Genomic DNA, 26,773 nt, shown 5'->3' with positions numbered 1-26,773 from the left:
TACCTGGTGGAACAAGCCGGCGCACAGGGGAGCCTCCGTAGTGCCAGCTGCCGGTGCTCCGCCCAGCCCCGGGACCTGGCCTGTGCTGCCAGCTGCTTCCTCGGCTGCACAGAGCTGCTGTAACGTTGGGTGCCACCGGGAGGTAGCACAGAAGCTCGAACCCGGGGCAGCCAGAGCGAAATGCACGAGGCCCTCCTGCTTGAGCGGAGTAGGGGAGCTCTCTAGCTTAAAGCAATAAGAGAGCCATGGTTCGGGGGGTGGGGCGGGTTGGTGATCAGGGGGGGCGCATCGACCCACTCGCCAGCGGATTACAATGACCTGTGGCAGATTGTAATTTGGGGGCATTTTTTGGCCATCGGAGTAGGGCCACACCCACACGGCGGAGCTATTTCCGCATGCTTCCAGTATCCCGAAATAGCTAGTCCGCGTCTTTGAAATAGAATGGGCGCGCTATCCCGGCATCCCTGTCAGCCTCATTCGGAGGAGTAAGGGGCATTTTGGACGAGCGCCTTATTTCGAAATCAGTGCTGCGTGGACCGCGCCACATGACCAAAAGCGCTCTTCCGAATTGGCTCGAAATAAGGGACACAATTTGCATCACTCAAATTGCGCGGCTTATTTCGAGCTCCGGGTGCAGTGTGGACACACCCTCCCTGGTCACATCGCTCCCCGTAAGTCTGGCCGACACTTTTTTGGTTCCCAGATGTACACATGGACATTTGCTTTGCTTGTGACCAGTTTGTCGAGAGTTGTGGATCACACCACACGACTGACCTGTCCTCATTTCTTAGCACCAACTTCACAAAGAAACTCACCTTCTAGCTCTCTGTCTCCCACCCACCCCTTCTTTTTCCCCCTCCCCTTCCCCTCTCCTATTTATTTTGGGTGTGCACATCCTAAACTCATGACTCCGGTCATCTGAAGAAGTGGGCTGTGCCCACGAAAGCTCAGGATCCCATCGACATGTTTTGTTTGTCTTTAAAGTGCTACCAGACCATTTGTTGTTTTCTTCCAGGTCATTGATAAAGGCCTTAAACAGTGTATGGACAAGAACCGAGCCTTCCACGACCCAACAGGAAACAGGCCCACTCGACGTTTACCCTTACATTTGGAGAGCTATGAGTTAGCCAGTGTGTCACCCATTTAATGTGGGCCGTGTTCATCTGGTTTCATTCTCGTTTTCTTCTAATCAGCCCCAAGTCCTGCCTAGAGCAGGGGGCTGGACTTGATGACCTTCTGAGGTCTCTTCCAGTTCTATGATTCTAAGTCAGACCCCACCTAGGGGTCACATCATGGCATCAACCCGATTGCCTTTCTCAGTCCAACTTGTAAGCTCACGAGAACATTCAGCCTCGCAGGACAGAGTTCCCCATAGAGAGGCTGAATGCTCCTGAGGATTGGTACAAACGACCTTCTCCGACCTTCGTTCTTCGTCACCACGTCCCGACCGGACCCTGTTCCGGGCTCGGCCAGATGGGGCCGGGCTGATGGAAAAGCCTCGGCTATTTTGCACGCCGGCATCCCAGAGTAATTATGTTGCCCCGGTGCCGGGGGAGGCGCTGCAAGGTGGCATTCAGGCGATGCTGCAGGTATTGACGGGCTAAGCTCATCCACAGCCCTCGCCGGCACCGCTGAAAGGGCAGTGGGCGAGGGTGAATGTGCACTTGTCAAACATGCCAATACAGATGATGTATGTGTCCAGGAGGAAAGGGCTGGGGGGAGGGGAGGAGAGGAGAAGGAGGCGTCGGAGGCTGGTTCTGTGCTCTCCATCTTCCTGACACCACCTGGGCAGAGGCCGATCGGGCCTGCGGAATCCCCAGCCGCCTCTGGGATTCAATGAACCCAAAGGCTCCGATCCCCGGAGAAAGGAGACTCTTGGGGGGAAATCCCCCTTTCAGATCCAGGTCCTCATTTTTCTTGCTCTTCCCAGCAGACTCCCGAGGCCACAGCCCGTGGGATGGGACCGCCCAAAGCCGTCCTGCCTTCAGGGACTTCAGTCTGGGGGCGTGCGGCTTCAGCTCGTGGGAGAAGAAGGAAGGTTCAGAAAAGGGCAATGAAAATGATGAGGGGCGTGGGAGGGGTGCCATAGGAAGAGATACTTAAAAGACTGGGACTTAGAAAAGAGGAGACGAAGGGGGGATAGGATAGAGGTCTATACAATCATGACAGGTGTGGGGAAAGTGAATAAGGAAAAGTTATTCCTTTGTTCTCATCACATAAGAAGTAGGAGTCACCAGATGAAATGTGTAGGGAACAGGTTTAAAAGAAACAAAAGGAAGTATTTCTTCATGCAGCTCGCAGTCAACCTGTGGAACTCCTTGCCAGAGGATGTTGTGCAGTCCAGAACTTTAACAGGGTCCAAAAAAGAACGGGATCAATTCATGGAGGACAGAACCATCGATACTTATGCCGGCTGGGCAGTGATGGTGTCCCTCTGTCTGTCAGAGGCTGGGAATGGGCGACAGGGGAGGGATCCCTTGATGATTCCCTATTGTGTTCCCTCCCTCTGGGGCAGCTGGCATTGGCCACTGTGGGCAGAGCCGACATTGGGCTGGATGGGCCTTTGGTCTGACCCCATCTGGCCGTGCTTATGTAGGGTTTATTCTGTGTTTTCAGGGGGAGCCACCATATCGTCGCACATGAGTGCACACGCACGGGCTCACTTGCACTTAAACACGTATGCGCACACGCGATCTCTTCCTTCGCCCTGAGCTTGTCGCAGACGTGAACCGGTGTATCAGGAGCAAGCCGAGAAGTCAGGCGGCTCCTTTGGAAGGTGGCAAATGGCTGCACGAGGGCGGGGGCGGGGAGAACTCCCCAAGCGCTTGGCAGGTGTCTGGGCTCTTCGGCACTCGCCTTAGGGAAAGGGGGCAGGAGTTAGGGGGAGCCCTGGGGCCCATCCCCTCGCAAAGGGGACATCGCGCCTGGCTTCTCCACCCACGGAGCTCCAGCACCCATGTGTGGCTGCGTCTAGGGTCCGATTCACCTCTGATAGAAACCCTTCGCCCGCCATGGAATTACACCCGGGATCTTTGGCCCCTGGGATGGGCTGGGGATGCAAAGGGACTAAAAGGTCACTGTCTAGATGTGTGGGGGATGGCCTGGCAGTGTGGAGAGAGGAGGGGTGCAGGGCATGGACAGACAGACAGCCTGTAGCTGGGGGAGCAACTCCGGGTTGGGATTCTTCCCCGTTGCCACCTGTCCCCCGGCCAGCGCGGGATGGCGTGTGCTACCGCCCAGGGCCGCATTATGACTTACATGGGCCCTAGGCACTTTTGCCTCCATAAAAAAAAATCTGAAAAATTATTTTTGATATAACTTTAAATACTTCAACATTTTTTTTTTCTGTTTTAGGCAAAATTGAATAGATTTTCGTGGGCCCTAAAAGTTTCATTTTTTTCTGATGTGAGAAAAAAATTAAAACATTTTCTTCGACCCTAAAAGTTCATGTTTTTTCTTCCGATTTTAAAAGAAATTAAAACTTTTTTGTGGGCCCCTAAAAGTATCACGGGCCCTAGGCACTGTGCCTATTGTGCCTAATGGATAAGTCGGCCCTGCTGCCACCGGGGGTCCCCGTGTCGCATGCCGCTGACAAACACGGAGCCCGCTGGACCCGGAGCTCTCCGCAGGGCGGGCTGAGAAGAGACGCTAGCTCCGCTCCGGAGCGAGGGAGGCAGAGGAGGCCGGAGCGGGCGGAGGGAGAGGGCGGTGGCAGGGAAAGCGGCAGCTGGAAGGATGTAGGGGGGGACAAGGTCACCTTCAGGTCATACCAGCATCCTCTGGGTACCACTGAGCCAGCAGCCAATCAGCTCTGCCCCGGGCCTGCCTGCTCCCATTGGCCCAGAAGGATCATGTGATCTGGACACCCTGCTCCCCTCCTCCCCCGGTTATTTGTTAAGCATCTGCCGCCCGCCCCATGATGGATGGCCTGCCGGCTACCTGCTTGGAGGCAGCGCTGCTTTCCCGACGCCCCTCCTTCCCCAGCCCGGCTCCGCCGTCTGCTCGCCGTGCAGCAGCCAGGACCACGCTGCTGGCGTCGGAGTCCCCAAGATAATGGCGCATGGGCCGGAGGCGCCGGAGCCGAGCGCCACTCAAGATGCCGGGGGAGGGGGGGCATGCAACATGGGGTCCATGCAGAGATGGGGAGCAGACTGGAGGGGCCTGCATAGTTGGGGGGGGCGTCCTTTCTCCAGGGGGATGCCAGCCCTGTGGCTTAGAGACAAGTGGCATTTGAAAGCCAAGTGGGGGACCGGAAGGCCTGAGGCACAAGGGGCTGTGTAGGATTGGTGGAAGGAAGAGAATAGAGACCTTGAGGGGCTGTGCGGAGGTGGCCAGGGGCCTTGATGGGCAATAAAACCAGTGCCTCCCCCCCGTATGCTCTAGGACCGGGCTGCACCAGAGCCAAGCCTGTTATTTCTGGGTAACCCAGGCTGCATGAGAACAGCCTCTGAGCTAGGAAGGGTGTGGGAAAGTGCTTATGGGTACCCTGATGGAAGTCAGGGTGCAGGGCAGGAGAGAGAGCCAGGCATGCCCAGAGGTAAGCAGCAGGTGAGCCCCTGGAGGTTCGGGACAGGTGAGTGCTGGTTTCTGCTCAGGTGAGTGCTGAGGATGGCTGCACAGGTAAAGCACAGGTGAGTGGAAAAGGTTCAGAAAAGGGCAACAAAAATTATTATCAGTTTGGAACGGGTCCCATAGGAAGAGAGATTAAGAAGACTGGGACTTTTCTGCTTAGAAAAGAGGAGACAAAGGGGGGGTAGGATCGAGGTCTATAAAATCATGACTGGTGTGGAGAAAGTAAATAAGAAAAAGTTATTTACTTGTTCCCGTAATATAAGAACTTGGGGTCACCCAATGAAATGAAGAGGCAGCAGGTTTAAAACAAACCAAAGGAAGTTTTTCTTCATGCAGTGCAACATCAACCTGTGGAACTCCTTGCTGGAGGATGTAGTGAAGACTAGGACTTTAACAGGGTTCAAAAAAAGAGCTAGCTAGATTCATGGAGGTTAGGTCCATCAATGACTATTATAGCCAGGTTGGTAGGAATGGTGTCCCTAACCTCTGTTTGGAAATCTGTGACAGAGGAGGGATCATGTGAAGATTCCCTGATCTGTTCCCTCCTTCTGGGGCACCTGGCATTGTGGGCCGACAGGATACTGGGCTGGATGGATCTTTGGTCTGACCCTGTCTGGCCGTTCTTATGGTCTTTTGAGTGCTGCATTCTCCATGTTCCCATAGACTTTGATGGCCTCCATGTGCTTGCAGGGGAGGTGGGAGACAGAGCTGCAAAGAAATTGCTTTTCAGGGTCATTACAACTGAATGTCCCTGAAATCAGCTTATCTCCCGAGATTTCCAGTTCTGACCAAACTGGGGAAGCATCTGCATTTTCCAAATCCTAGAAGAGCCTGCCAGACATTTGTGAGATAAACCTTCAACTTTATGGCAAGGGATCTGGAGAAATTCTTGTGGTTCCAGGTCTTAAATCATTCGAGTGGCACTTTTCTGAGCCCTTTCCAAGTGTGGAGACGCCCTTTGTGGAGTGAGGACCCCAAAGCTGGACAAGAAGCGGCCAAGGTCTCCTAGAGTAAGTGTCCAGAAAAGAATCCTGACGGGTACTCAGGAGATCTGGGTTCAAATGTCATCTCTACTACAAGCTCCTTGGAATGTGTCTACACTGCAAAGAGAAATCCATGGCACTGAGTCTCAGAGTCAAGCTGAATTCTTTGCACAAGGATCATCTTATTTACCCGCGTCTTCCCACCCAAAGGAGGGGAGTTTCACCACACCCCCTCCATAGGCGCCGCTGCTCCGAATTGCTCTGCAGTGAGTTCAGCTCACGAAGCAGAAGGCCGTTGTCTTGCATCTGCTGCGTGTCAGTGAAACCTCTGTCCTTGAAATCCAGGGGAAAACTTGGATAAAACCCAGTCTGCTAAAGGACGAGATGGCTCCGAGCCCAGAGTTCGTATCCACACTCTGATTGACCTACGCAAATTGGAGGATTGGGCCAAAAGAAATCGGATGAGGTTCAGCAAGGACAAGTGCCGAGTCCTGCCCTTGGGACGGAAGAATCCCAAGCGCTGTTACAGCAGGGCTAAGCAGCCGTTTGGCAGGAAAGGACCTGGGGATTAAAGTGGCTGAGAAGCTGGAGATGAGTCAACAGGGCGCCTTGTAGCCAAGAAGGCGAATGGCATATTGGGGGGCATTAGGAGGAGTGTTGCCAGCAGATCTAAGGAAGTGACTAGTCCCCTTTATTTGGCACTAGTGAGGCCACATCTGGAGTATTGTGTCCAGTTCTGGGCCCCCCACTACAGAAAGGATGTGGGTGCAGTGGAGAGGGTCCAGCGGAAGGCGACCAAAATGATTCGGGGGCTGGAGCACATGGCCTATGAGGAGAGGCTGAGGGATTTGGGCTTGTTTAGTCTGCAGAAGAGAAGAGTGAGGGGGGATTTGAGAGCAGCCTGCAACTCCCTGAAGGGGGGTTCCAAGAGGCTGGAGGGAGGCTGTTCTCAGTGGGGGCAGATGGCAGAACGAGGAGCGATGGTCCATGCTTCATTGAAATCATTGCACCGGGGAGCCTGGCTGGGGAGAAGGGGTGCAGGGTGCCCTGGGGGAGAGGACACCCCCGGCTCTCTCATCGCAGCAGCTTGGGGCCAGGTGAGAAGCGCCTCTCTGTGGCCGCTGCCGCTCCAGCGGGCTCAGCCGGGGGAGGGGTGCATGTCCCCCGTCTGGGGCAGGTCCAGGTTCGTCTGCCCCCTGCACGCCCCAGACAGGGTGAGGAATGCAGCAAACTGGGCACTTTCCCCTCATTCCCTGATGAAGGGGAACAGCCATCAATGTCCCCATATAAATTGGTGGGGGAGCTTCAGCCTTCTCCCCCCTCCTTAGCGGGCACCTGGGGGTGGGAGGTTCACGGCGGGGGGGCACACCCCCAGCTTGCCCCTTTCACCTGCCTGGCGATTGCGTCTCTTTTCTGCATGGCTTTATGAGCAGCCATCCCCGTCCAGGCACATCCCACTGTCCTGGCCCAGCCAAGCCCTGGCCCTTGCTTTACGTTCGGGTAAGAGGCAGCTGCCTCCCGGATTTGGCGGTCCTCGCTCTGACCGTTTAGGACCGCGGTGTCCACCCAGTTCTGAAGCAGCAGCCACGACAGCCACTAGCCACGCTCAGCCGGCCAAATAGCCACAAGTGGCTAGTGCCTGGCGTGTCGGTTGCCACAGGTTAGGAGGAGTTCTTGGACAGACAGACAGACACAGACAAACGCTCTCAGACATACAGCAGATGCCTCTAGCTCGTTGCAATCGTCTCCACGCTGAAGTGAACCGTCTTTTCTACGGCGCAGCCTAATTGCTTGTGCCTAAGGCCGGCCTCTTCATTTCCACCTCCCCCTGGTGTGGAAAGTACAAATGAATCGCTTCCGGGCATAGGGTTCAGCGGAGGGCTATTGCTTTGCAAGGGGAGGGAGAGCCTCATAAATCACAGCAGCAGCAGCGTGGCTGCCCCCGACTTGCCACGGCAGCATGGAACGGTGCCACGGCGGAACAGAACAGCACCATGGCAGCACAGAATGGTGCCATGGCGGCACGGAACGGCACCACGGCAGCACAGAATGGTGCCACAGCAGCACGGAACAGCAGCACGGCAGCACAGAATGGCGCCACGGCAGCACAGAATGGCGCCACGGCAGCATGGAATGGCGGCACGAAATGACGCCACAGCAGCACGGAACGGCGCCATGGAATGGTGCCACGGCAGCACGGAACGGCAGCACGAAATGACGCCACAGCAGCACGGAACGGCGCCACGGCAGGACGGAAAGGCGCCACGGCAGCACGGAACGGCGCCACAGCAGCACGGAATGGCGCCACGGCAGCACGGAACGGCGCCACGGCAGCACGGAAAGGCGCCACGGCAGCACGGAATGGCGCCACAGCAGCACGGAACGGCGCCACAGCAGCACGGAATGGCGCCACGGCAGCACGGAACGGCGCCACGGCAGCACGGAAAGGCGCCACGGCAGCACGGAACGGCGCCACAGCAGCACGGAACGGCGCCACGGAATGGCGCCACAGCAGCACGGAACGGTGCCACGGCAGCACGGAAAGGCGCCACGGCAGGAAGCCTGGGCTGGGAAAAAGCAGATGCTTGGGAAAGGCCCAATCCTGCACGGTGCTGAGTCCCGCTCTGCTCTCCGAATCCGGGGATGCTCCAGCACCCTGGAACACCGGGCTGTGGACACGAGCACCGGGCATGGGATTTCGATGCCGGACATGGGTGTGAGTTTCTGGGCCCGATGTCGTGCCCTGCGCCGGTCCGAGGGGCGGGAAGGAAAGCCCGGCACAGAAGGGCGGGGGCGCACCCAGCACCGGGGATCTCTGCGGTCTGCCTGCCCCGGAGATGTAGCGCAGGACCATTGCAAACGGGTCCCATTCTGCTGGCGGCTGAAGGGTCCGGCATGGAGCAGGGCAGGTGCCCAGAGGCTGAGCTAACCAGCTGGTCTCCTCAGGCGGCGGTCCTTGGCTTTCCGTTCACCCCACGGGCTGCATGGGGGCGGGCAGAGCCTCCTCCGTCCCGCATCTCCTTTGCTCTGCACCCGGTGCCGTCACGCCCCGCAGCACAGACTGCCCCTGCGCTGCACGAGCGGCACGGAGGGTACAGCAGCCGTGGCAGCCTGGGCCAGGCCTTTGGGATAGAGGACAGGCTGCCCCTCGCCCGTGGAACTCACACTTGCCAGCCAGCCAGCGCATAGCAGGGGGCACGGCTCGCCCACGGCCGTGGGACATCCAGCCCTAATCTCTAGAGCAGGGGCGGGAAACCTTTTCTGGGTTGGGGGCCACTGACCCCCAGAAAAATCAGTTGGGAGACACCCAAAAACTCCCCCCCCCCAAAAGCCACCTTGCGGAGGTGGGCCTGACTGAGAAGGAGAAAGATATTCCCCTTGCATGCCACAGCCTAGGGGGGCCTTGGCCAGTAGATTTTGGGGGGGCCCCTAGGCTCGGAAAGGCCCCAGAAATGTGGGGTTCAGTGCATAGGAGGGTGCTGCCAGGAAGCAGGCTTGGGGAGGCAGGGAAGGTGTAGGAGGGGAGTGGGGGTTGATGGGTCTCGGCAGGAGGGGGTACAGGAGCAAAGTGGGGGTGTGGGGTCTGGGAGGGAGGGAAGGTGTAGGAGGGAAGTGGGGGATAATGGGTCTGGGCAGGAGGGGGTGCAGGAGCAAAATGGGAGTGTGGGGTCTGGGTGCATGGGGAGTGCAGTGGCAGGGTGAGGGTGGGAGGGCTGTGTGAGAGGTAGGGTGCAGGAGCAAGCTGGAGGTGGGGGTCCTAGGAGGGGGGTACAGGAATGGGGTGGGGTGGAGGGTTTGGGCAATGAGGGGGCACTTACCTGGCACAGCTCCCCAAGGACACATGTGGCTCCGTGTCCCCCACTGCTCCCAGGCACTGCCCCCTGCTGCTCCTATTGGCTGCAATTACGGCCAATCGGAGCAGCAGGGGAAAGGCATCCAGGCAGCGCTTTGCTGCACTGCCCAGCTGGGGAGAGGGGGAGCACACGGAGCCTCTTCCTCCCCTCTGCCCCGCCTGGCAGAGCCCCTGCGGCGGATCCAGCCCCGGCTTGCCTGACTCTGGCCTGCGGGGCTCCCCACCCCGAAAGGGGGAGCTGGGAGGGGACCACAGGGTAGGAACACCAGTGCTGGCTCCCTGAGGCTGGAGGGGAGCCCCAAGCCTCAGGGTCCGGATCCAGCCCCTGGGCCTTATTCCCCACCCCGGTTCGAGACCACCTTGTGGGGAGCCAAGGCAGAACTTTCCTCCCCTCCCCTTCATCTGCCTCTCACTGTTTCTCGTGATCGCCTTTTTTCTGCTTCTTCCTGCCCCTCCCTGCACCGTCCCGCCGGGCCAGACCTGCCACAAAACCAACGCCACGTGCGCCGCCACGGCCACTGTCTCTCTAACGTGTGTTGTAACTGGCAGCGGGGAGCAATCTGTCTGCTTAATGCATCGGGCGCTCGTTCCCCAGCCGGGCCCGGGCTGTCCCTCCTGAAACCGCAGCGCCCATAAAAACCCGCCGCGACGTATTTCATTCCCAGCCGGTGCTAGCAATGACGGCGGCGGCGCCATGCACTGTATTTCCTGGGGACTAATGACCGGCTGGAGTTAACGGCTTATGCGAGCTCCCTGGGCCATCCGCTGCTCCCAGCTGGCCATTCATTCCCAGGAAATACCTGGGCGCGTGGGCCATTATTGCTTAATTCCAGCCTATTTTTCACTCCTGTACGGTTACCGAAGAAAGATGCCCCTGAATAATAACCAGCGTCCTGTATTTCCACCGCCTTGTCCGTACCACGGTGCTTAAAACAGCGCCTCTGGGAGCCGAGAGGGGTCTCAGAACAGTCACTGACTTACCGCCGGATCCCAGGCAAGCCACTTAAACTCTGTGTGCCTTCCCTTCCCGCGGCATAATTCATCGAGCCTGGTCCCCTTCTAGCACGGGCCCTGGGACTGTCAGAGACGCTGGGGTCCAACGTCTTTTAGCAAGACCCACGATCAGGAGTTAAAAATGCCAAGACACGGGGACTCCCCCCACTTCCCTCCTAATCTTGGTCCACAATTAATGAACCTCGCTGTTAAAAATCCATGGTTTAGTTCCCCTGCAAACTTCGTTGACTCCAACTTCCAGCCATGGGAGGCTGTTAACCCTATTGTCGGCCAGTGCCCTGTTCTGCCGGAGCTGGTTCTGTTTGGCAATTGCGGTTTTGCAGGAGTTTGAAACCCCTTTATTTTGGAGAAATCTTTATCTAATGTCATCTCACTGAGCGGGAAATGGTACTTGCATGATAGAACCATGTATCTTTCTCTCATATTTACAGAACCCTGTATGATCAACCTGTGGAACTCCTCGCCAGGGGATGTTGGGAAGACCAGGACTTTAACAGGCTTCAAAAAAGAACTAGATACATTCATGGAGGTGAGGTCCATCAATGACTGTTAGCCGGCATGGATAGGAATGGTGTCCCTGGCCTCTGTTTGCCAGGGGCTGGGAATGGATCATTTGATGATTCCCTGTTCTGTTCATGCCCTGGCATGGGGCACCTGGAATTGGCCACTGTGGACAGACAGGACACTGGCTGGATGGATCTTTGGTCTGACCCATCTGGCTGTTCCTATGTTCTTATCTAAGCGCTAGATAGTATGACAATGCCCGTTTGTGAAATGCAGCCACCTCAGGAGTGTAACGCAGCCGCTTCTTAGCAGCGTACAGGAACACTGCCCAGCGGTGCCGGGCAGGTAGTAAATGATCACTGCGGATGTTTGGTTTGGGCAGGACTGCAACAGGTCTCCTAGAGATCGTTCAGCCCAGCTCCTCAGGACCGTAGGGAGTGGGCGGGAGGTGGAATGATCGGGCCGTTGTGGCCAGCTGACAGAAGGCAGGCGTTGCAGCCGGCCCGGCGGTGCTGTGGGCCATTGCGTGCGGGGGGTGTACCCCTGGATGGCCCTCTAAGCCTGTGATCTGAGTTCCCTTCCAGGCTTGCTGGTGTATTGGGCTCTCTCTGAACGGGTTACGGCTGCAAAATCTTTCCTGGCTGGCTGCTGCAAGGACCCAGGCTTGAAGGCCGTGCCCAGGACAAGGCTCTCTTGATTTCAGGGAGCCCTGCCCTTACTGGCTGAAGGAGGCAAGGCCCTGCGCTCAAGGTCGCTCAGGCGCCTGCAGCCCGGCTCCCAGAGGGCCCGCAGCCAGAGCTGCTAGCAGAGGGGCGCTCCCAGGCGGCGCCACGTGGAGTCGGCCAGCAGGACGCCCAGGCTGCGCCGAGGCTGGGCTGAGACTCAGGGCTGCTTCCCGGCGGCCCCCTGAACCGCAGATCACAGCTCTGGGGCAGGGGCGAATCGTCCCCTGCAGCGTCCTCCCCGTCTCGCCTCTCAGCAAGGACACAGCTGAGTGTGTGTGTATGTGTATGGGGGGGTGTCTGTATGTGTGTGTGTGTCTGTGCATACTTGTGTGTGTGGGGGGGGTCTGCATGTGTCTCTGTGTGTGTGTATGTGTGCATGTGTGTCTGTGTGTGTGGGGTGTGTGTGTCTGTGTGTGTGTATCTCTGTGTGTGTGTCTGTGTGTGGGGGATGTGTGTGTCTGTGTGTGTGTATCTGTGTGTGTGTCTGTGTGTGGGGGATGTCTGTGTGTATGTCTGCATGTCTCCGTGTGTGTATCTATGTGTCTCTGTGTGTGTGTGTGTGTGTGTGTGTGTGTGTATGTGGGGGGTATGGGCGTGTGTCTGCATGCATATGTGTCTGCATGTCTCTGTGTGTGTGTATCTGTCTGTGTGTGTATGTGTGTGTGTCTGCATGTCTGTGTTTGTGTCTGTGTGGGGGGATATGGGTGTGTGTGTGCGTGTGTGAGTCTCCGTGTATGTCTGCGTGTGTGTGTGTGTGTGTGTGTGTGTGTGTCCCTGATGAACTCGAATGAGCAATTTCTAGTCCCCTGGCAATAGCAGCGCCAGGCCAAGCAGGGGACCCTCTGGCTGGCGTTTGTGTTTTAATTTCAAACCCCTCTGCGCAGCCTCTAGGCGCCAGGCAGGTGATTCCCGTGGCGGGGGAGGCTCCTCTCCGGGGCTCCGGGACGGCGGCGAGCCAGGAGATGAGGGTGAGCCACTTGCGAGATGGGAGCCACAGCCCTCCGCCCTGGGCAGACCCAGGCGATATCTACGGGAGCCAGGACTGGAAATGGAATCCCCCAGGTGAATGCGCTAACCACTGGGGAACACAGCCACTCGCACACGCCTTTCCACCCCTCACAGTGGCCCCAAGACTGGAAAAGCTCTGTGTCCCCGCCACTGTCCCTGGCCAATAGAAAAGGGAGATTTTTTGGGGGGAGGACAAATCTGCCACTCCCCACCCCCGGTGGTGTGAGATATGGGGAGGAGCGTCACGCGGAGATCCGCGGGCTCTGAACCCTGGCGGTTTGAGAGGTGGGCGAGGGAGGTTCTAGTCCAGGGGCAGGAACCTTGTTTGGGTCGGGGGCCACTGACCCACAGGGAAATCGGTCAGGGGCCGCACACAAGTGAGACGCAAAAACCAAACCAACCAACCCTCACTGGAGTGGCCCCCGACTGGAAAGGAGAAAGCCCCTCCCCACAGTCCCCCCGCACCCCAGGGGGGCCAGGCTAGTAGTCCCCCCGCCCCTGATCTGGTCCCTCTGCTGAAGTGGGTGGCAGGGGGACTCGAACATGCGTCTGTCTAATTATGGGGTGCTAACAGGTGAGTGCTGGCTCCTTGCGCACGGCCTGATCTAGGAGGTGTGTTCTTGGGCAGCCCCCAAGAACTCCGGCCAGACCTGGCCCAGCAGACCCGCTTGGCAGCGGACACGTGGCTGGGCTAAGTCACTTAGGCGACTTCCCACACGCCCCGCTGCAGAAAATCGGGCGCTGTTGGGATTGAGCGGCGGGAACGTTGGTGCCTCCAGGGCTCGGGGAGCAGCTAAGCAGCTGTTGTGCCGACTGACATCTCCAACTTCGCCCCCCATCTCTGGAGTCACCGAACGGGCCACCCTTCCCCTCACAGAGACTGCTAGATTTTGGGAATGGGGGCGGGGGAGGAACTATGCTCATTGCTGCCAAGGTCGGAGGAGTGGGGGGGGGGGCTGCTTTCTGCCTCAGTTTCCCCATTCTGTACATATTTGGGTTGACTTGTCAGCCTGACGTCAGCGGCGCCAGCACACGGCGAGGACACAGCCCCCTGGATTCTCTCCTAACGGGACCACGATGGGTGCTTTCTGCATGGTCGTTCTTTGTTCTCGGCTGCTGTGCTGCGTACGTTCCTTGCTCCTGGCAAGGTCAGGCGAGAGCCCCTTGCGCGCCGACAGGAAAGCAGAGAGGTTCCCGGCACTTCCTCCACCGTCGTGCACGACTCACTCGCTCCCCTGAGCCGGGCGGAGAACGGCCCTGCTCTGCTTCTCGGGACAGGAAGGCCGAACGGCCCCTGCGGTGTTGGCCGGGTGCTTGGAGATCCGCCGGCAGCAAAGCGAAGGACTCCTTAAAGGTACAAGTGCAGACTTTGGGGCTTGTCTGGACGGCCCCGGGGAGTGCGGGAACGCGATGCACGCGTGGTCTGTGCGGGGCCTGCTGTCCCTGGCAGCATCCTGCCGATTGAACAGGGCGCTGACCCTGGGGAGGTGGGGACGGTAGCCGCGCCCCCGCATTGCAGCGGTTGCTCTTATATGACAGGGTTTACGGCTCAGTTCAGTGGCTAGGCACCCCCCAGGACAAATGGTTCCCCTGCGGCAGAGTCAGCCCTCCGGCCCTTGTTTCTGGTGCTCTTTTATCCAGCACGGAGACCCCAGAGAGCCACACGTGCGCACAAAGCCCAACCATCTCTCCAGAGCCATTATCTCCTCTTCCAAAGGGGGCAGCGAAGACAGAGCGAAGGGAAGAAGCCAGCCCCACGCCACTCAGAGCCAGGCCTGGAACCTGGGTTTCCACCCCAACCGGCGCATACACCAACCAGCGAGCTACAGCGCCTCCTGCTGGACCCCCGCAGCCTGTTCGCTCCGCCCAGGAAGACTCACAAACTGTCCGCCTAATCGATGCCAGAGCTGGCTCCACACTTACCAGCTCCGGCTGATTTCTGGCAGCTTCTACCGCACACAACACAGTGGGCTCCACTGAGAGGTGGGTACACTACGTAAAGGATGCGCTTACCATTTGGTTTTGCTGTTTAATCCTTGCTAAGCTCCGGGGGATGGACTAGAAGACAAAGCTCCCTCTTCTAGGACGCGGTTCCAGGCAGTTCAAAGGGAAAGCAGCCGCGGTAACGCCGTGGTCTATAATGACTTGATCCCTGTAGAACTTGGAAGTAGAATCTGATGGGTCCCTTTTCGTTTCTGCCAGACCATCTGCCTCCACAGATCCCGTCTATTTCTCCCTCCGCCTCGTGTGCCAGGCCCATCCTGGTGTCTTAGGTTTCTCTCCTGGACGTGGCTGCGCAGAGGAGGCCAAGAACCTGACATCTTTTGGTCATGTCAGGAGGGAAAGGAATTATTGGTACAACTGCAAGTGCCTGAAATTGCAAAGTCGGTGAACGGTTTTGTGTTCATGGCTTTGCATCCACCTGCTCTTTGATGAATGGCTCTTCGTTTTATTATAATGTTAAAACCAAGAGTGAGGAAGAAAAGCCGCCCCCCCCCCGCCTCTGTCTCCGTCTCTGTCTCTCTCTCTCTCCTTTCTCGCTGACTTCATCACTGCATCTTGGAAATCGTTCAAGGTATGTGTCATCCGTATAAATATCCCCAGACCTCTTCGTCTTAAGAGTTCTCACACCCCCGCTGCTCGAGCAGGGCGTTATTTCAAATCAGCGCTGGCATCCAAGAAGCTCTCAGCAGCCTTCCCAACAAGCAAATAAACCCACACCCTGTTTCAAAGCTGAGGATGTGGCGGAGAATCCATCTGGCCCAGGCCACAGACTGAATTACCAAGCAGGTCGTAAACACCCTGCTTCTGTTGTAATTTAGCTGGACGAAGCACATGGTTCCATTGCGGGAGAGGATATGGACACCGCTGCGAGCCGCTTGACCGCTGGTCTGTTGCATGACCTTGGAGAAGTCAGTCCTTGGCTCCGTGCCTCAGTTTCCCCCATCTGACCTGCTTTGTAAAGAGCTTTGAGATCTAGTGAGAAAAAGCACTAGATGAGTAGGAATTATTATCAGCATCACCGTAAGCCTCAGTGTATTTAATCCCATTGGTGATTGGTGCCTGTGGGGGGACAGGGAGGGCCACCCACAGGAACAGGGAGGGGGCATGAGGGTGCACCCCCGGGAAGCCGTGCACCTCCAAAAGGTAAACTGGCTCAGAAGCATTTGAGCTAAAAGTTCAATGTGATCAGTGGAATTTTTTTCACTTGAAACCTCAGTTTTGCCCATAAAGGACTTTTCCAAATGAAAATGTTCCCAGAAATGTTTTGTTTCTTTCTAAACTTGCTTGTCCTTGTATGGAAAAGAAAGGATCAAATGCAGAATTAGAGAAAGATTGTTTTGGGAGAGGTGGGGGGTTGAAAAAATGTTAGAAACCAAAAACATCCAAAATAACAATGATGGTGGTTTTGGGTCAGCGGGCTTTTGGTTTTTGTTTTGGGGTGGGTTTTTTTGGCTCTTGGCTTTTATCGGGGGGATGGGGAACAGTTGCATTTTTTCAAAAAGCTAAAGATTGTTTCCTCAATCTCTTTCCCCCATTTTTTGTATCTTCTCTTCGAATCCTTACTGTTTCCCAAGCTGTTCCATCCCCGCTTAGCCTGGAGTGGGGGGAATATGACGAATCTCATATTTCGGATCTTGTAAATTGCAAAGTGATTAATACTGAAGCAAACCCAATGCTGCCCATACAAATCTGGGGACTTTCAGACCCACTCTTAGGCCCAGATCCTCCAAGGTATTTAGGCACCTAACTTCCACGGAGGCTCTGGAACAACTGCTTAGTCAGTTTGTTTTCATGGCTTGGATCCACAAGTTCAAGTCCCGCTATGAGGATTTGACCTCTCAGCGTAGAAGATAAATTGAATTCCATCCATTTAATGGGGCTGGTTCTTTAGGAAACTGTCCTCTGCGTCAGCGAGAGAAGAGTTTGTCCAGGTGTCCTTGGTTAGAAACGTCTCCTTATTCTCAACATGTTGGCGGGGGAGGCGCTTTGCATTTCAATGGAGAAGCCATGCCCGTGGGGATAAAGTGGATTGGGATGAAATGAGGTGTATAAATGGGAGAGGTTATTTGGCTGGGACTGCCTGTTGGCAGCTGGAATTAGCTGGCTCCGATGTGAGAAGCAAAAACACAAAACAAATCTGTGCCGAGGCAGTAAAATAATAATCTTCTGTCCTTCGGTGCAAAGGATATCGAAGTTCTTGGCAAGCGGTAAAGGATTGCGGCTCTCCAGACTTACTCTGAAGTAGGTCACTAAGCCAGGGTCTACATGAGGGCGTTATTTCGAAATAACCCCCCTTAGGTCCAATTAATAAGCGAGGCGTCCATACGACCAAGCCCGTTTTTTCGAAAGAACAGGCTGCGTACTTCCAAATGTGCACTCCTGCTTTCCTTGGGGAATAATGCTAATTCCGACATCGTTATTTCGAAATAGTGGCTGTGTGGTTGCGCCGGTGCTGCTATTCCGAAATAACGACTCCCCAGAGTCGTTCAGACTAATTACTCCCCAGTGCTTCCTGGGGCTCTAAGGCGAGGTGGCACATCCACATGAACGGAGCCGGCCTCGGACTCATTTCAATGCTCCCCGGAGCGAGGTCCCGCTAGTTTGATTTTGTTCAATTGGAGAGTTATTAAGTCGAATTTTCTCATTTGGAAATAGTTGCCTGGTGTAGACGCGCCCTCTGTGTCCTCGTTCCCATTGGGCAGCTGGGGAAACTGAGGCAAAAAAAAGCGATGTAACCAAATTCACATGGACACTCAGTGAAACCCTGGTTCCCCTGTGGCAACCATGAGATTCCACTCTCCTGTTCTGGAACTGGGGATAAAATCCAGGGATCCCAGTCTGTCCTCGCCCAGTCCAATGGGTAGGCTCTCCTCCCCTCTGACGACTGTGCTCTTCCTCCACTGTCTCATCCTTGGGTGCCTGCAAAAGCTGAACAAAAGGCTCAGAACAAATAAATAAGCGAGTGCCTCTCTCTCCTGCTGCATTATTTACCCACAATGTTTTCTGGTGCTGATAACGGCCACATTTGCCTGTGTCTTTAGCAACCGATATAAATTACTGTTGCTTGTCAGACCAGCAAGGATCAGCTGATGTTTAGCGGGAGGAACCTGGCTTCATGGGCACGGCTGGGGAGCCTGTCTCCGGAGGAGCGCTGGGACCTGGCAGACAAAACCTTTGCTTTGCCGTCTCTGCTCCCTGCTTGCTGAGCCACCGTCTGACGTGTCCCTGGTTTATGAGGCTTGTGGCCATGGCTGATAAAAGGTAAAACAAGGGGAATGTGGAATCTGCCATGTGGGCACAGACTATTGTTAAGAACATAGGAACGGCCAGACTGGGACAGACCAATGGTCCATCCAGCCCAGTCTCCTGTCTGCTGACAGTGGCCAATGCCAGGTGCCTCACGGGGAGGGAACAGTGATCCCTCTCCTGTCATCCATTTCCAGACAAACAGAGGTAGGGACACCATTCCTACCCATCCTGGCTAAGAGCCATTGACGGACCTAACCTCCGTGAATCTATCTAGCTCCTTTTTGAACCCTGCTAAAGTCCTAGCCTTCACCACATCCTCTGGCAAGGAGTTCCACAGGTTGACTGTGCCCTGTGAGAAGAAAAACTTCCTTTGGTTTGTTTTAAACCTGCTGCCTATTCATTTCATTGGGTGCCCCCTAGTTTTTATATTGTGAGAATAAGTAAATAACTATTCCTTATTCACTTTTTCCACACCTGTCATGATTTTATAGGGTTTATATTGTTTCACTAATCCAGCATCCTGCCTCGTGATACTCATGGGTCTCCCATTTCCTGCTGGTCATTCAGTCCTTGTCGCCTATCTTTGGCAATGATCGATGTGAACTGACCCTGCTGAAACATCCTTAATGCACCAGTTTATGCCATAAAGAACATGATGGGAAAAATAACCTTCCTATTTTCTGACTTGGGAAGTCGTTTTATGCCTTGAAGCATGTGATTGGATTATTGTTGTTGTTTGTTTGTTTGTTTGTTGTTCTGTGCTGTACAAAGTTTACAGTAATGTGCTTAGCTACATTAGATATTCACAACCTCTGGTATCCCATGGCATGGAGTTCCACAGGTTAACAGTATGCTGTCCAACAACATATATCCTTTAACTCATTCTAGATCTACCTGTCAATAATTTCACTGAGTGACTTTTTGGCCTTGTGTTACAAACTGCCCAGGTTCAATTTTCAAGCATGAGCCAGTTTAGATGCAGAGATTTTTAACGACAGAAAGGGACATTATGGCCATGTAGTCTGGGCTGCATAACACAGGGCACAGAGTGTCACTCAGGAATTTCTGGGTCGAGCCTGTAATTTCTAGTAAGTTGCCCCCGGCCGGGAGGAGAGAGGCCATATCCGTTCCCTTATTGCAGCTCTTCCTGGCAGCATGGCCCAGCAGATAGCATCATGGAAGGGGACTCAAGAGAGCTGGGTCCCATGCCAGGCTCAATCACTAGCCTCCTGGATGATTGTGGGCAAGTCACTTCTGTGCCCCGTGCCTCAGTTTCCCAGTTTGTAAAATGGGGGAAAAGCACTCTGCAAGAGGTCGATGTTACTGTTAGATAGACTCAGAAGGGCATGGGCATTCATGCGCATAACTCTGATTGGCTGCCCCTGCCTAAGGGAATGCAGCAGGTTTGAACAGCCCTATACTAACAAACCAATGCAACCAGCTCTGGGCTGTTGAACAACCTACTATAACAAGCCACTGCTCCTAACACAAGCACTTTCGAGCAACCCTTAGTAACAAACCAACCGGTGTAGCACAACCCTTACTCGCAACCCTACAATAACAGCCTAATGTTCCCTGCCTAGATCTCATACGCAACTTCACACTAAAATAACCATTCTAAGCAACCCTTCTATAATAAGCCAGTGCTCAGAGTCAAGCCCTCATGAACAACTCTACAATAATCAATCAGCAAGCTGTACCCTTATGACCAATCCTATAATAAACAGCAGCGAGCCCGACTCTCATGTCCTACAATAACAAACCAGCGGCGCCGGCGTGAGTAAGCAGCAATCCACAACAATAAGCCAATGGGCATGTGAGAGGAATTTTGCTTCTCTTTGCATCTTTTAATTCTTTGTGTAAAGAAGCACATTTTGCGCTCCGGCATTGGATGTGCGTAAAAACCCACCAACCCATGAACCAACCAGCCAACATAACGTGATAAATGACCGCAAAACAAAGGAACACAGGCCCTGCCCTGGATTCCTTTGCAAAGCAATGTTTGTCTATCCGCCTGGCGTGTTTCAGGGACCCAGTCTTGGTGCGCGGCTCAGCCAGAACAAAGAATTCGACTCTCTTTGTTGATCGGAAGCATCCGACTCGGTTTCACGGTGGGGACTCAAACCAGATTCGGGGCCCTAATCCGGTCGGTCCATATGAAACCCGCCCAAACGCTGGCTCAAGGGATTTTGGTGTCTTGGGGCACCGGGGCTGGAGGTGGGATGTGGCCAAAGCGTCGACAGATGGTCAAAGGTCAAATACTTGTTTGTTTCTCCAGCCGACGGGAAGGTTCATGAACTCACACCTATTCAGCAAGGGCTGCTGGGAAAGCCCCGTCTACAAAAAGCCGACTGACAATGGTGGGGGGGGGAGGCAGGAACGTCCTTGAAAACGGCTGTTTGTCCACCGTGCAGGCTAGGCCCAGTTGCTATGGCAACCGATACTGAAAACACCCATCTCCCTTCCATCGCACCTCTTCCCTGAGAACGGCGGGAAGATACTCGAGAGGTTCTGTGCTCCTGAATCGAGCCCGTGTGAACGCAGCCGGGGAAGTCAAGGCCAAATTAACTTAGCCACGATGCAGGCCTCAGCAGGCTGGGGGTTTCTTTTTTGCTTAGCTTTGGTCTCTCCTTCCCTGAGGTTTTGCATTGACAGTTAGGTGCCTAAATACCATTGGGGATCCTGCCCTAAGTGATTTAGAAGCTTAAGTCAAGATCCACATGGGAAAGGGTTTCCTGGGCTGTGAGCATGTGCAAGATTTCGAAAAACATTCCTATCGCGAATTGGGCCAGAAAAGCTTGAAATCTGTCATTGTTTGGGAAACAAAATGCAGGCCAAGTGCATTCATACTATTCATTTGGCTCATTTCACAATATTTTGTTTTAATTTTGACTTTTATTTTTAAAAGGGGCCTCTTTTTTTTTTTTTTTTTTTTTTTTTTTTTTTTTTAGTATAACTTAACCCCAATTGGAAAAAAAATTGTTTCCAACCCAAACAATTGGAACTTTGCATTCAGAAAATGTCCATTTGGACATTTGGACAATTTTGTAACTTATTCCTGCATCTGGAAATTCATCAGAACTGACCCTTTCCCTGAAAGAATTAGAACATTCGAATTTGATGAACCAGCATCTTTCTGATTAAAAAAAATGTGTCGGGAAATTCCCGGCCGTCTTCACCTCAGTCCTGTTTTTGAAAGTGATTTAGGAGCCACTTTTGAAAGGGAGGCAGGAAAATTTTACCAGAACCTCCATGTGAAACTCAGAGATACCAGAGTTTGGCCTGGGTTCAGGGAACACTCCATGGAACATTTATATAAATTGTCCCTCCAAAGTATATGCTGGCTCCCAGACTTAATAATAATGGAGATTGCCTATCTCCTAGAACTGGAAGAGACCTTGAAAGGTCATTGAGTCCAGTCCTCTGCCTTCTCAGCAGGACCAAGTATCATCCCTGATGAATTTTTGCCCCAAATGGCCTCTGCAAGGATTGAACTCACAACCCTGGGTTTAGCAGGCCAATGCTCAAACCACTGAGCTATCCCTCCTCCTGAATCTGTCCCACACTTCACCCACAAACTCAGACCCGCTCCACCCCCTGGCAGGTTCACCCCCAAATTTTGCTCATCTCCCAGGCTCATTCCAAAACTCACCCCAGCCCCCTGAGCCAGCAAACACATAATGTTGTGACACAGACTAATAATGGGGCCTAATTAATCAGCACTGTCTGGTTGTTTCCTTGTGCTTTCCTTGTCTGTGTGTGGCAGTCAGCTGACTTGTTTTCTACATAGAACAGGGGTGGGAAACCTCAGGCCCGGGGGCCGGATGCAGCCCCTGCCTTGCCTGGATCTGGCCCCCCGAGGCTCCATGCCTCCCCCCCCAGCATTGGGGAGGTCACACAGGTGTGCCAACCCCCCCCCCCCTCACTCCCACAGTGGAGCTGGAGCACACAGAATCTACTAGTCGGGGGCCCCCCAGGCTCTGGTGGGGGATGGGAATGGGGGGAGGGTCTTTCTCCTTCTCAGTCGGGGGCCACGACTGATTTTTTTTCTGTGGGCGCCTTAGAAAGGTTCCCCAGCCCTGATAGAACGTAAGCGCTTTGGGGGGTTATTTGTTTAGGGCTCCAGGGAGCCATGATCTGTAACCAGAGCTTCCCCGCATAAAACACATAATATGAGTGAACCAAATCCCCCCTTTTATACCCCTCCACTCCTGTGTTCCCTGCAAGGTGGGCGCTGGGGCCGAGTGAGGGGGCCTCTGCCCTGCCCTGGTCCTTTAAGGGTTCAAACCCAGCTCTGGGAGAAGGCTGAGCCAATGAGCCTACAGCTGAGGCAGAGACAGCCAATGAGGGCCCAGCTGGGGCTGTATAAATGAGGCTCCTGGAGGGAGGCGCACACAGATACACTCTGGCTCTAGGAAGGGGGAGGAGGGCTCTGGCTGTCAGGGAATCTGGGGGCTTCCTGAGATGGTGCAGGGCTGTGGGGGGGCCTCTGGCTGGACTTCACTCCCAGGCTGCAGGGCCTGAAACAAGGCCTGAGGCTACTAGGGCTGTAGACCGTGCAGGGCTAGGGGGCTCTGGCCTGACTCCACTTCCAGGCTGCAGGGCCTGAAACAAGGCCTGAGGCTGCTATGGCTGTAGACAGAGCAGGCTGGGGGGGCTCTGGCGTGCCCCAACTCCCAGCCTGCAGGGCCTGAAGCAAGGCCTGAGGGCACTGGGGCTGCAGGGGAACAGCCAGGCTAGGAGAAGGCAGCAGGTCCCTTGCCAAGGCCGAGTGGCCATGTCAGGCTGCAGTTGGCCCGTGAGGCAGGGGCTAGAGGGTGCTGGGCAGGGGGTCACTGAGGCAAGGGGGGCACAGGAATTGGTGGCTTCCTGGGCGGGGAGGATCCCAGGCTGCAGGGACACCGGGCTGAGCCAGCAGAAGGCCAGCAACAGAGGCTGGGACGCTGATCAGCAAAGGGCGCTTTGAGATGAGGGTGCTGATTCCTAGAGTGACCAGTGGGAAGTGCTGGGGGGGTCAGGCAGCCCCATGACAGGCAGCCACCCAGGACAGAATCAGATGCCGCCCAGCTGCTTAACAGAGCGTCCGTGGCTAGCCTTGTGTTTCTACTGGTGGTACGCATCTGCACATGTCTCTGTGCGCAGAACAACATTTATTCTGCACATGGTTGGAAAAACTTAGAACACTGCCCCACTCCAACTACTAGCCCATGCTGCCTGGCTAGCGCTTCCCAAAGCTGTCTGACTTAGGGCTGTTTGGACTTGAGTATTTTAGCTCAGTACTGATCTGCCTTCAGCTTGTACAGACCCACTGCCACCACAGTCACATATTTATACCCCTAGCCCCCTGTGAGGAGGAGAGGTGCGGCTGGCTCTATTTCACAGAGACCAGCTAAGTGATTGTCCAAGTACAGTCAAAGGGATGGTGGCAGAGCCAAGATCTCTCAAGTCATAGCTGTAAGCACTGCATCTCCCTTCCAGGATGGCACACCTTAGAAATGTCAATGGATAGTAGATTGAGTGCAGGCAAGAGTAGCACAACTGTGCCTTGTCCCCTTCCTAGTGCCGTACTTCCATCTTTACTTAGAGCAACCCCCGTCAGAGTGGATAGCTCTGGGCCTGGGCGACCTTCATTCTATTTCTGTCTCTGGCCTATTGGGACACCAGGGGCGAGTTACTGGGCCTACTCTATGCCTCCATTTCTCCATCTTTAAAATGGGCACACTGAGAGGCCTTTGTAAAACATTTTCGAGATCGGTGTGTGGTCAGAGCCAGGCATGGTTACTCCGCATGTACCCTTCTAAGAAAGGGTGCCAGTTTGGTAAGGTAGACACCCACTCATCTGCCAAAGGGTAGCAGCTTTCACTCACTGGTGGATCTGGGCTGGATTTAAACCAATGGTCTGGGGAAGGGGGCGGTTTGGGAAGTACACTGATGGCCGGTTGAGGCTTAGCAGGAAATGCTTTTGTTCTGCATTTTCCCTTCTGCTCGCTTTGGGGGCGGGATGGAGATAAGGTGTGAGTGCGCGGGGGCGGAGGGGGGGGAAGAGGCGTTGAGAAATCCATTTAGCTAAGGTATGCATCTGAGCCCAAGTGCAGCAATTATGAAGAAGGATTTACGTTTGGCTGCCATTAATCGGAAACTTGGTGTCAACAAGAAAAATCTCTGCTGTCCAGACCCGTGGCTCCCTGCTTTATCATTATTATTGTAGGGAAGGTTTATTTTGAAACTTAAGGCAGAGATGGGTTTTAAATGAAATTTAACATAGGATTTGCCATGTGAAACATGAGGAGGGCGAGGTGTCCTTTGGAGTCTGTGGGCTCCTGGTACAGCCCCTTCTTTCAGCCAGATGTTAGGCAGCTGGAAGCTGCCTATGTCCTGTTCTAGCACCGCATCCCCGGAGAGCTCAGAAGGGCTCAGATCTGGGTGGAATGAAACTGACAATGGAGGGGGAGGGAATAGCTGGATATCGGAGTCCTTTTTTATGTCCTTGCATATGCCTGGCCCCAAGCACAGATGTCTGGGCCAGTTTGTGTTTAGAGCAAGAGTGTTTAGAGCAGCAAGGGCAAACCACCATAAAAGAACCATCGAGTTTATTGATAAGAGAGGGACTCCAGTCCAGCTGGATGTCAAGTGTCTACCCCCTCAGCCAATGGAACAGCGAGTGGGAAACATGACATCATTAGAAGGAACTCCGATTGGATGATTACCCCCGAGGGCCGGGCACTGCCTGGAGAAACTAACTTTTGCTGCATTAGCCCTTTAATGGGAGGCCACATAGTCCAGAGTTTCAATTCCCAGGGCCGGCAGAAGCATCCCATTTCCCCTCTGGGAAAGGAGACCCGGCCGTGACCCCAATGGCCGATGGAAAAAATAGATCCCAAACAGAAGTGCCGTCACCGGTAGGGCCCTGCACGGGGTGATGCTAGGATGCATGGAGCAGCATCCAAAGACGGATGCTCCAAGAGGTGTAACAGCAGGCAAAGGTTGCTTCTTTCCATTAGGAAACCGGAGGAACAAGCAAATAGCCTGTTCTATTTACATAATACGTTATACTTAATGAATTCAGCTGGCAAGGTCAAAACGCACATTAATTAAACTTCACAATGACTCTCGGAGGTAGGCCAGCGTTATCCTCACAGTTGGCTGTCATTTTTCACCAGGATTTTGTCTTTTTTTTTTTTTTTTAGTGAACAAAATGGAGGTTTTAATGCAAATAAACCAAATATTGGCAGAAAACTGACCAATATTTAGCAGTTTCCTTTTGGGGAGATGGGGGTAGTCGATTTTTTCTTCCCAAAAAACCCTCAAACACTGTTGGAGGGAAAATTTCTGAAAAAAAATGAAAACTTTTAAAATGGGAACCAAACACCAATCTTACATTCCCACTGCAGTGCAGCCTAGTGGCTACAGCAGCAGCTTCGGATGGCTCTTGGTTCATTTTCTCGCTCTGTTACTGGTCTGTGGCGGGATCTTAACAAGTCGCTTCAGTTCTCCGTCTGTGAAAGGGTGACTGACTCCACTGTAAAGCACTTTGAGATCTACAGAAAAAAGGGCTAGATGAAAGCTAGGTATTATACCCAAGTTATGGAAGGTGAAACTGAGGCACAGAGGGGTTGAATTACTTGTCCAAAACCATGAGGCAAGGTGCTGCCTTGGTTGCATGCTTTAATCAATAAGACTCTGAGGGCTTGGCTCTGGAGATGCTTTGCATCGTCTCATACCGTTTGTAGCTCAGCTCACTTGGCCAGAGAGGGCATAATTCCCAATTACTGTCTGCGATGCCGACTGGAGTGAGTCGGGGAAGGCAGACGGTTCAGGTCCAGCCAAGCATCTTGTGGAATAAATAGGCCGTGCGGGAGATGAAATCAAATGGGCGCGAGGCGATGGAGGGAGAGGGCGTGGAGACGCGACGGGCGGCCTTGTCAGACGGATGATCCTACGCCTCAAGGGCTGTGCGTGTCGTCTCGTAACAAATCTCCCTTGGGTGGCACGCGGGGGCGGCTGACCAGAAAACGGAGCCTAGGAAATGAAGTCAGGCCGGCCCGCTGGCCCATTGGGCTCTGCTTAGAAGGGACTCCGGAGACCACGAGAACAGTGGTCACCAACCAGTAGATTAGGATGGACTGGTAGATCTCGGAACCTTTGACAGATGAGCCTGCCTTGGAGGACCCCTGAGAGCCTCCTGCTTGCTTGCAGGCCTTGGGAAGAAGAGGAAGGGGGGTGCTGATGTCAGGTGCCCCTCCTTCCACCCTGTACCCCATCTCCACAGAGCAGAGGGGGGCAGGGATGGAGAGAGTTTGCTGGCTGCTTTTGGGAGTGCTGCAGGACTAGGGGAGGGGTGAGCTTCCTGCACCACCACCCAGAAGCCACCTGTAGTAAGTGATGCCCAGCTGGAGCCTGCATTCGGAACCCCGGCCCCCAGTCCTGAACCCTTCTGGCACCCCAAACTCCTTTCCCCAGACTGATAAAAGTGAGTGCGGATGGAGGGAGGGAGGATAGAGTGAGCAGGGGCGGGGCCTTGGAGGAGGGGCATGAAGGAGGCGGGGCCAGGGTATTTGGGTCCGAGAGAGATCCTGGACTGCACTTAAATTCAAAAAGTGATCTCATGCGTAAAAAGTTGGAGACCCCTGCACTAGAATGTGCTCTCGTGCACTGGCTAGTGTTTGTGTCATAGCGCCCTCCTCTGGATGGATGGGGAACTGCTCAACTGTAGGTCAGAGACCCTGTGCTGCAAAGAGCCAACAATGATTCTTCTTCGGACTGTGGGAAGGGCCTGTGCTTTGAGAATGGAAGCCTCTGAATTCTCTTCCTGTGTCGCCCTGCACGTCTCAGCAGCGGTTGGGTGCACCCTAGTGACGCCC

The 26,773-nt window shown here is 54.5% G+C and overlaps 1 long non-coding RNA gene across 2 annotated transcripts; it reads left to right on the top strand.

Annotated features, from left to right (window-relative positions):
• Window positions 1-10,856: 10,856 nt before the first annotated feature.
• On the top strand, window positions 10,857-14,732 carry LOC142818905 (uncharacterized). Of its 2 annotated transcripts, none has more exons than XR_012896605.1 (3): window positions 10,857-10,951; window positions 12,536-12,713; window positions 13,669-14,732. It is a non-coding gene; the product is annotated as an uncharacterized LOC142818905 (long non-coding RNA). The 2 variants fall into 2 exon arrangements; XR_012896606.1 differs by having other exon boundaries at window positions 12,536-14,013; window positions 14,377-14,732.
• The last annotated feature ends 12,041 nt before the right edge of the window (window positions 14,733-26,773 follow it).

The sequence above is a fragment of the Pelodiscus sinensis genome, chromosome 19, assembly GCF_049634645.1.
Source record: "Pelodiscus sinensis isolate JC-2024 chromosome 19, ASM4963464v1, whole genome shotgun sequence".
NCBI classification, from domain to species: domain Eukaryota; kingdom Metazoa; phylum Chordata; order Testudines; family Trionychidae; genus Pelodiscus; species Pelodiscus sinensis.
This window is presented reverse-complemented; position numbering and strand designations above follow the sequence as displayed.